The following is an 8,461-nucleotide window of genomic DNA, read 5'->3' as shown; positions in this document are numbered from 1 at the left end:
TTGGGGCCAAAAATGGGGAAATTGGGGGCAAAAATGGGGATTTTGGGTGGAAAAAATGGGGAATTTGGGGCCAAAAATGGGGATTTTTTGGAGGGGGGAGGACTATTTTTTCCCCAAATGGGGTTTTTTGGCCCCAAAATGGGTACCTTGATGAGGGTGACGGTGGCGCTGTAGAAGAGGCTGAGGATGAAGAGGACGATGAAGGTGGAGGTGGTGGCCCAAAGGCGTTGGATTTTGGGGTGGAAAATGGCCATTTTGGGGCAGAAAGATGGGGAATTTGGGGCCAAAAATGGGGATTTGGGGTAAAAAATGGGGTTTTGGGGCCAAAAATGGGGAATTTGGGGTGGAAAATGGGGATTTGGGGCCAAAATGGGGATTTTGGGGTGGAAAATGGGTAATTTGGGGACAAAATGGGGAATTTCGGGCCAAAATGGGGAATTTGGGGTGGGAAATGGGGAAATTTGAGTGGGTAAATGGGGATTTGGGGCCAAAAATGGGGATTTTGCGGCCAAAAATGGGGAATTTGGGGACAAAAATGGGGATTTGGGGTAAAAAATGGGGGAATTGGGGTGGAAAATGGGGATTTTGGGGTGGAAAATGGGGATTTGGGGCCAAAATGGGGATTTTGGGGTGGGAAATGGGGAAATTTGAGTGGGTAGATGGGGATTTGGGGTGGAAAATGGCCATTTTGGGGTGGAAAAATGGGGAATTTGGGGCAAAAAATGGGGATTTGGGGTAAAAAATGGGGGATTTGGGGTGGAAAATGGGGAATTTGGGGTGGGAAATGGGGAAATTTGAGTGGAAAAATGGGGATTTGGGGCCAAAAATGGGGAATTTGGGGCCAAAAATGGGGATTTTGGGGCCAAAAATGGGGATTTTTTGGGGGGGGGAGGACTATTTTTTCCCAAAATGGGGTTTTTTGGCCCCAAAATGGGTACCTTGATGAGGGTGACGGTGGCGCTGTAGAAGAGGCTGAGGATGAAGAGGACGATGAAGGTGGAGGTGGTGGCCCAAAGGCGTTGGATTTTAGGGTGGAAAATGGCCGTTTTGGGGCAGAAAGATGGGGAATTTGGGGCCAAAAATGGGGATTTGGGGTAAAAAATGGGGGATTTGGGGTGGAAAACGGGGATTTTGGGGTGGAAAATGGGGATTTGGGGCCAAAATGGGGATTTTGGGGTGGGAAATGGGGAAATTTGAGTGGAAAAATGGGGATTTGGGGCCAAAAATGGGGAAATTGGGGCCAAAAATGGGGAATTTGGGGACAAAAATGGGGATTTGGGGTAAAAAATGGGGGATTTGGGGTGGAAAATGGGGATTTTGGGGTGGAAAAATGGGGATTTGGGGCCAAAATGGGGAATTTGGGGTGGGAAATGGGGAAATTTGAGTGGAAAAATGGGGATTTGGGGTGGAAAATGGCCATTTTGGGGCAGAAAGATGGGGAATTTGGGGCCAAAAATGGGGATTTGGGGTAAAAAATGGGGTTTTGGGGCCAAAAATGGGGAATTTGGGGTGGAAAATGGGGATTTGGGGCCAAAATGGGGAATTTGGGGTGGGAAATGGGGAAATTTGAGTGGAAAATGGGGATTTGGGGCCAAAATGGGGATTTTGGGGTGGGAAATGGGGAAATTTGAGTGGAAAAATGGGGATTTGGGGCCAAAAATGGGGAAATTGGGGCCAAAAATGGGGAATTTGGGGCCAAAAATGGGGAAATTGGGGCCAAAAATGGGGAATTTGGGGCCAAAAATGGGGATTTTTTCGGTGGGGAGGACTATTTTTTCCCCAAATGGGGTTTTTTGGCCCCAAAATGGGTACCTTGATGAGGGTGACGGTGGCGCTGTAGAAGAGGCTGAGGATGAAGAGGACGATGAAGGTGGAGGTGGTGGCCCAAAGGCGTTGGATTTTGGGGTGGAAAATGGCCATTTTGGGGCAGAAAGATGGGGAATTTGGGAACAAAAATGGGGATTTGGGGTAAAAAATGGGGATTTGGGGTGGAAAAATGGGGAATTTGGGGACAAAAATGGGGATTTGGGGCCAAAATGGGGAATTTGGGGTGGGAAATGGGGAAATTTGAGTGGAAAAATGGGGATTTTGGGGCCAAAAATGGGGAAATTGGGGGCAAAAATGGGGATTTTGGGGCCAAAAATGGGGATTTTTTGGGGAGGGAGGACTATTTTTTCCCAAAATGGGGTTTTTTGGCCCCAAAATGGGTACCTTGATGAGGGTGACGGTGGCGCTGTAGAAGAGGCTGAGGATGAAGAGGACGATGAAGGTGGAGGTGGTGGCCCAAAGGCGTTGGATTTTGGGGTGGAAAATGGCCATTTTGGGGTGGAAAAATGGGGAATTTGGGGCCAAAAATGGGGATTTGGGGTAAAAAATGGGGGATTTGGGGTGGGAAATGGGGATTTTGGGGTGGAAAATGGGGATTTGGGGCCAAAATGGGGAATTTGGGGTGGAAAATGGGGAAATTTGAGTGGAAAAATGGGGATTTGATGTGGAAAATGGCCATTTTGGGGCCAAAAATGGGGAATTTGGGGCCAAAAATGGGGATTTTTTCGGTGGGGAGGACTATTTTTTCCCCAAATGGGGTTTTTTTGGCCCCAAAATGGGTACCTTGATGAGGGTGACGGTGGCGCTGTAGAAGAGGCTGAGGATGAAGAGGACGATGAAGGTGGAGGTGGTGGCCCAAAGGCGTTGGATTTTGGGGTGGAAAATGGCCATTTTGGGGCAGAAAGATGGGGAATTTGGGAACAAAAATGGGGATTTGGGGTAAAAAATGGGGATTTGGGGTGGAAAAATGGGGAATTTGGGGACAAAAATGGGGATTTGGGGCCAAAATGGGGAATTTGGGGTGGGAAATGGGGAAATTTGAGTGGAAAAATGGGGATTTTGGGGCCAAAAATGGGGAAATTGGGGGCAAAAATGGGGATTTTGGGGCCAAAAATGGGGATTTTTTGGGGAGGGAGGACTATTTTTTCCCAAAATGGGGTTTTTTGGCCCCAAAATGGGTACCTTGATGAGGGTGACGGTGGCGCTGTAGAAGAGGCTGAGGATGAAGAGGACGATGAAGGTGGAGGTGGTGGCCCAAAGGCGTTGGATGTCGTCGTCCTCTTCGGCCTCCAGAGGCCAATGGAGGAGATCTGAGGCAAAAGAAAAACCGACGCCGTTTTGGGGTAAATTCGGGCGATTTTGGGTCTGTTTTGTATTCGGGGAGGGGGTGTGGGGGGGGGATGGGGGAAATTGGGGGGAAATGGGGGATTTGGGGGTCAGAAATGGGATTTGGGGGTCGGAAATGGGGATTTTCGGGGTCGGAAATGGGGATTTTGGGGTCGGAAATGGGGATTTTGGGGGGGAAATGGGGAAATTGGGGGGAAAAGGGGGGGATTTTGGGGGGGGGAATGGGGGTTTTGGGGGGGGAAATGGGATTTGGGGGGGGGGAATGGGGATTTTTGGGGTCGGAAATGGGGATTTTGGGGGGAAATGGGAGATTTTGGGGTCGGAAATGGGATTTTGGGGTCGGAAATGGGGATTTTGGGGGGGAAATGGGGATTTTGGGGGGGAAATGGGGAAATTGGGGGGAAAAAGGGGGATTTGGGGGTCAGAAATGGGGATTTTGGGGGGGGAAATGGGGATTTTGGGGGGAAAAAGGGGGGATTTGGGGGTCAGAAATGGGGATTTGGGGGTCGGAAATGGGGATTTTTGGGGTCGGAAATGGGAATTTTGGGGGGTAAATGGGGGATTTGGGGGTCAGAAATGGGATTATGGGGTCGAAAATGGGGATTTTGGGGTCGGAAATGGGTTTTTTTGGGGTCGGAAATGGGGATTTTTGGGGTCAGAAATGGGATTTGGGGGTCGGAAATGGGGATTTTGGGGGGGGAAATGGGGATTTTTTGGGGGGAAATGGGGATTTTTGGGGGGAAATGGGGATTTTTGGGGGGGAAATGGGGGTTTTGGGGTCGGAAATGGGGATTTTGGGGGGAAATGGGGATTTTGGGGTCGGAAATGGGGATTTTGGGGGGGAAATGGGGATTTGGGGGTTGGAAATGGGGATTTTGGGGGGAGATGGGTTTTTTTGGGGTGGAAATGGGGATTTTGGGGTCGGAAATGGGGATTTTGGGGGTCGGAAATGGGGATTTTGGGGGGGAAATGGGGGATTTAGGGGTCGGAAATGGGGATTTTGGGGGGGGAAATGGGGATTTTGGGGGGGAAATGGGGGATTTTGGGAGGGGAAATAAGAAATTGAGGGGAAAAAATGGGGATTTGGGGCAAAAATGGGGATTTTGGGGGGGGAAATGGGGATTTTTTGGGGGGGAAATGGGGATTTTGGGGGGGAAATGGGGATTTTGGGGGTCGGAAATGGGGATTTTGGGGGGGAAATGGGGGATTTGGGGGTCAGAAATGGGATTTGGGGGTCGGAAATGGGGATTTTGGGGGGGGGAATGGGGATTTTTGGGGGGAAATGGGGATTTTGGGGGGAAATGGGGAAATTGGGGGGAAAAGGGGGGGATTTTGGGGGGGAAATGGGGATTTTGGGGGGAAATGGGGGGATTTTGGGGGGGAAATGGGGAATTTGGGGGCGAAATGGGGATTTGGGGGGGGTGGAGGGGGGAATGGGGGAAATTGGTGGGAAAAGGGAGGGATTTTGGGGGGAAATGGGGGGGATTTTGGGGGGGAAATGGGGGTTTTGGGGGGGGAAATGGGATTTGGGGGGGGGAATGGGGATTTTTGGGGTCGGAAATGGGGATTTGGGGGTCGGAAATGGGGATTTTGGGGGGGGAAATGGGGGATTTAGGGGTCAGAAATGGGGATTTTGGGGGTCGGAAATGGGATTTGGGGGGGAAATGGGGATTTTGGGGGGGGAAATGGGGATTTGGGGGTCGGAAATGGGGCTTTTGGGGGGGAAATGGGGATTTTTTGGGGGAAATGGGGATTTTGGGGGGGAAATGGGGATTTTGGGGGGAAATGGGGGATTTGGGGGTCGGAAATGGGATTATGGGGTCGAAAATGGGGATTTTGGGGGGAAATGGGGGATTTTGGGGTCGGAAATGGGATTTGGGGGTCGGAAATGGGGATTTTGGGGGGAAATGGGTTTTTTTGGGGTGGAAATGGGTTTTTTTGGGGTGGGAAATGGGGATTTTTGGGGGGGAAATGGGGATTTTGGGGGTCGGAAATGGGGATTTTGGGGGTCGGAAATGGGGATTTTGGGGTCGGAAATGGGGGATTCAGGGGTCGGAAATGGGGATTTTGGGGGGAAATGGGTTTTTTTGGGGGGGGAAATGGGGGTTTTGGGGGAGGAAATGGGGATTTTGGGGGTCGGAAATGGGGGTTTTAGGGGTCGGAAATGGGGATTTTGGGGTCAGAAATGGGATTTGGGGGTCGGAAATGGGGATTTTTGGGGTCGGAAATGGGAATTTTGGGGACGGAAATGGGATTTTTGGGGGGGAAATGGGGATTTTTGGGGTCGGAAATGGGGATTTTGGGGTCGGAAATGGGGGATTTAGGGGTCGGAAATGGGGATTTTGGGGGGAAATGGGTTTTTTTGGGGTGGAAATGGGGATTTTTGGGGTCGGAAATGGGGATTTTTGGGGTCGGAAATGGGAATTTTGGGGGGAAATGGGGGATTTTGGGGTCGGAAATGGGGATTTTGGGGGGGAAATGGGAGATTTTGGGGTCGGAAATGGGGATTTTGGGGTCGGAAATGGGGATTTTGGGGTCGGAAATGGGGATTTTGGGGGGGAAATGGACCCAAACCCTTCTAATTAGACGCTAATTAACCCCAAGTAATTAATGACCCAATGGTGGCACTGACCCGAAGTCTCCCAATGAGAACGATGACCCCAAACGCTCCCGATTGCAATTAAGACCCAATTAACCCCAATTAAACCCACGAACCCCAATCCCTCTAATTAAGACCATGACTCCAATGATCCTAATTAAGATAATGACCCAATTAATGGCTTTAATTACGTTAATGACCTCCAATCCCCCAACGATGACGCCCACCCCTAATTAAACTCTCCTAATTAAGATAATGACCCCAAACTCTCCCAATTAAACCCACAAACCCCAATCCCTCTAATTAAGATGACCCAAACCCTTCTAATTAGACGCTAATTAACCCCAAGTAATTAATGACCCAATGGTGGCACTGACCCGAAGTCTCCCAATGAGAACGATGACCCCAAACGCTCCCGATTGCAATTAAGACCCAATTAAACCCCAATTAAACCCATGAACCCCAATCCCTCTAATTAAGACGGTGACTCTGATGATCCTAATTAAGATAATGACCCAATTGATGGCTCTAATTACGTTAATGATCCCCAATCCCCCAACGATGACGCCCACCCCTAATTAAACTCTCCTAATTAAGATAATGACCCCAAACTCCTCCAATTAAACCCACAAACCCCAATCCCGCTAATGAAGACGGTGACTCCGATGATCGTAATTAAGATAATGACCCAATTAATGGCTTTAATTACGTTAATGACCCCCACTCCCCAAACGATGACACCCACCCCGACCTCTCCGAATTAAGATAATGACCGCAAACTCTCCCAATTAATCCCATGAACCCCAATCCCTCTAATTAAGACGATGACTCCAATGATCCTAATTAAGACGTTGGGCCCAATTAAGCCCTCTAATTACACTAATGACCCCAATCTCTTCTGATAGTGACGCTGATCCCAACTCTCCCATCGATGACCCCAAACTCTCCCAATTAAGACGATGATGACCTCAAACTCTCCCAATTAAACCTATGAACCCCAATCCCTCTAATTAAGACGATGAGTCTGACGATCCTAATTACGATGATGGCCCAATTAAGCCCTCTAATTACACTAATGACCCCAATCGCTTCTGATAGTGATGCTGATCCCAACTCTCCCATCGATGACCCCAAACTCTCCCAATTAAGACAATAATGACCCCAAACTCACCCAATTAAACCCATGAACCCCAATCCCTCTAATTAAGACGATGACTCCGATGATCCTAATGAAGATGATGGCCCAATTAAGCCCTCTAATTGCACTAATGACCCCAAACTCGTGTGATAGTGACCCCAACTCCAGCTGTACCCATCGATGACCACAAACTCTCCCTATTGAACCTATGAACCCCAATCCCTCTAATTAAGACGATGAGTCTGACGATCCTAATGAAGATGATGGCCCAATTAAGCCCTCTAATTACACTAATGACCCCAAACACGTCTGATAGTGACCTCAACTCCAGCTGTATCCATCGATGACCCCAAACTCTCCCTATTGAACCTACGTCCCCCAATCCCTCTAATTAAGACGATGACTCCGATGACCCTAATTAAGACGACGCCCCAATTAAGCCCTCTAATTACACTAATGACCCCAGTCTATCCCTTTCTTGACATTGACCCAACATATCCCAACGATGACCCCAAACACCTCCTTGGAACCGACGCCACCCAATCCCTCCCAGTCATTAACGACCCAATAGAGCCCAATGAAGCCCTAATCGCTCTCATTATCCTAATTAACAGACCCCGTCTAATTATGAATCCACTCCCTACCCATGTTGTCAATGACCCCAAACCGTCTCAATTGAGGTGATGACCCCCGAATGAAATCGATGACCCCAAAACCCCGTCCAATGGACATCTGCTCTTTAATCCCAATCGAGCGGCCGCTTAACGAGCGGGTTAATTAATTAATAGCAGGCGGCGGCCGAGTCGGCCAACACCAAGGAGACATTGACAGCACTGCCTTTACCCGAAGCCCTCTCTTTCTCATTACCATAACGACCCCAAATCCCCCTCCGTACGCCGATGACCCCCAATCCTTATAATTACCCTCATCGCTCCCATCCCTTCTCGTTAAGATGATGAGTCTGGCGATCCTAATTAAGACGTTGGGCCCAATTAAGCCCTCTAATTACACTAATGACCCCAATTGCTTCTGGTAGTGACGCTGATCCCAACTCTCCCATCGATGACCCCAAAACTCTCCCAATTGAGACGATAATGACCCCAAACTCTCCCAATTAAACCCATGAACCCCAATCCCTCTAATTAAGACAATGACTGACGATCCTAATGAAGATGATGGCCCAATTAAGCCCTCTAATTACACTAATGACCCCAAACACGTCTGATAGTGACCTCAACTCCAGCTGTATCCATCGATGACCCCAAACTCTCCCTATTGAACCTACGACCCCCAATCCCTCTAATTAAGACGATGACTCCGATGACCCTAATTAAGACGACGGCCCAATTAAGCCCTCTAATTACACTAATGACCCCAGTCTATCCCCTTCTTGACACTGACCCAACGTATCCCAACGATGACCCCAAACACCTCCTTGGAACCGACGCCACCCAATCCCTCCCAGTCATTAACGACCCAATAGATCCCAATGAAGCCCTAATCGCTCTCATTACCCTAATTAACAGACCCCCTCTAATTATGAATCCACT

This window comes from Gallus gallus, chromosome 35 (genome assembly GCF_016699485.2).
Source record: "Gallus gallus isolate bGalGal1 chromosome 35, bGalGal1.mat.broiler.GRCg7b, whole genome shotgun sequence".
In the NCBI taxonomy this organism is placed as follows: domain Eukaryota; kingdom Metazoa; phylum Chordata; class Aves; order Galliformes; family Phasianidae; genus Gallus; species Gallus gallus.
This window is presented reverse-complemented; position numbering follows the sequence as displayed.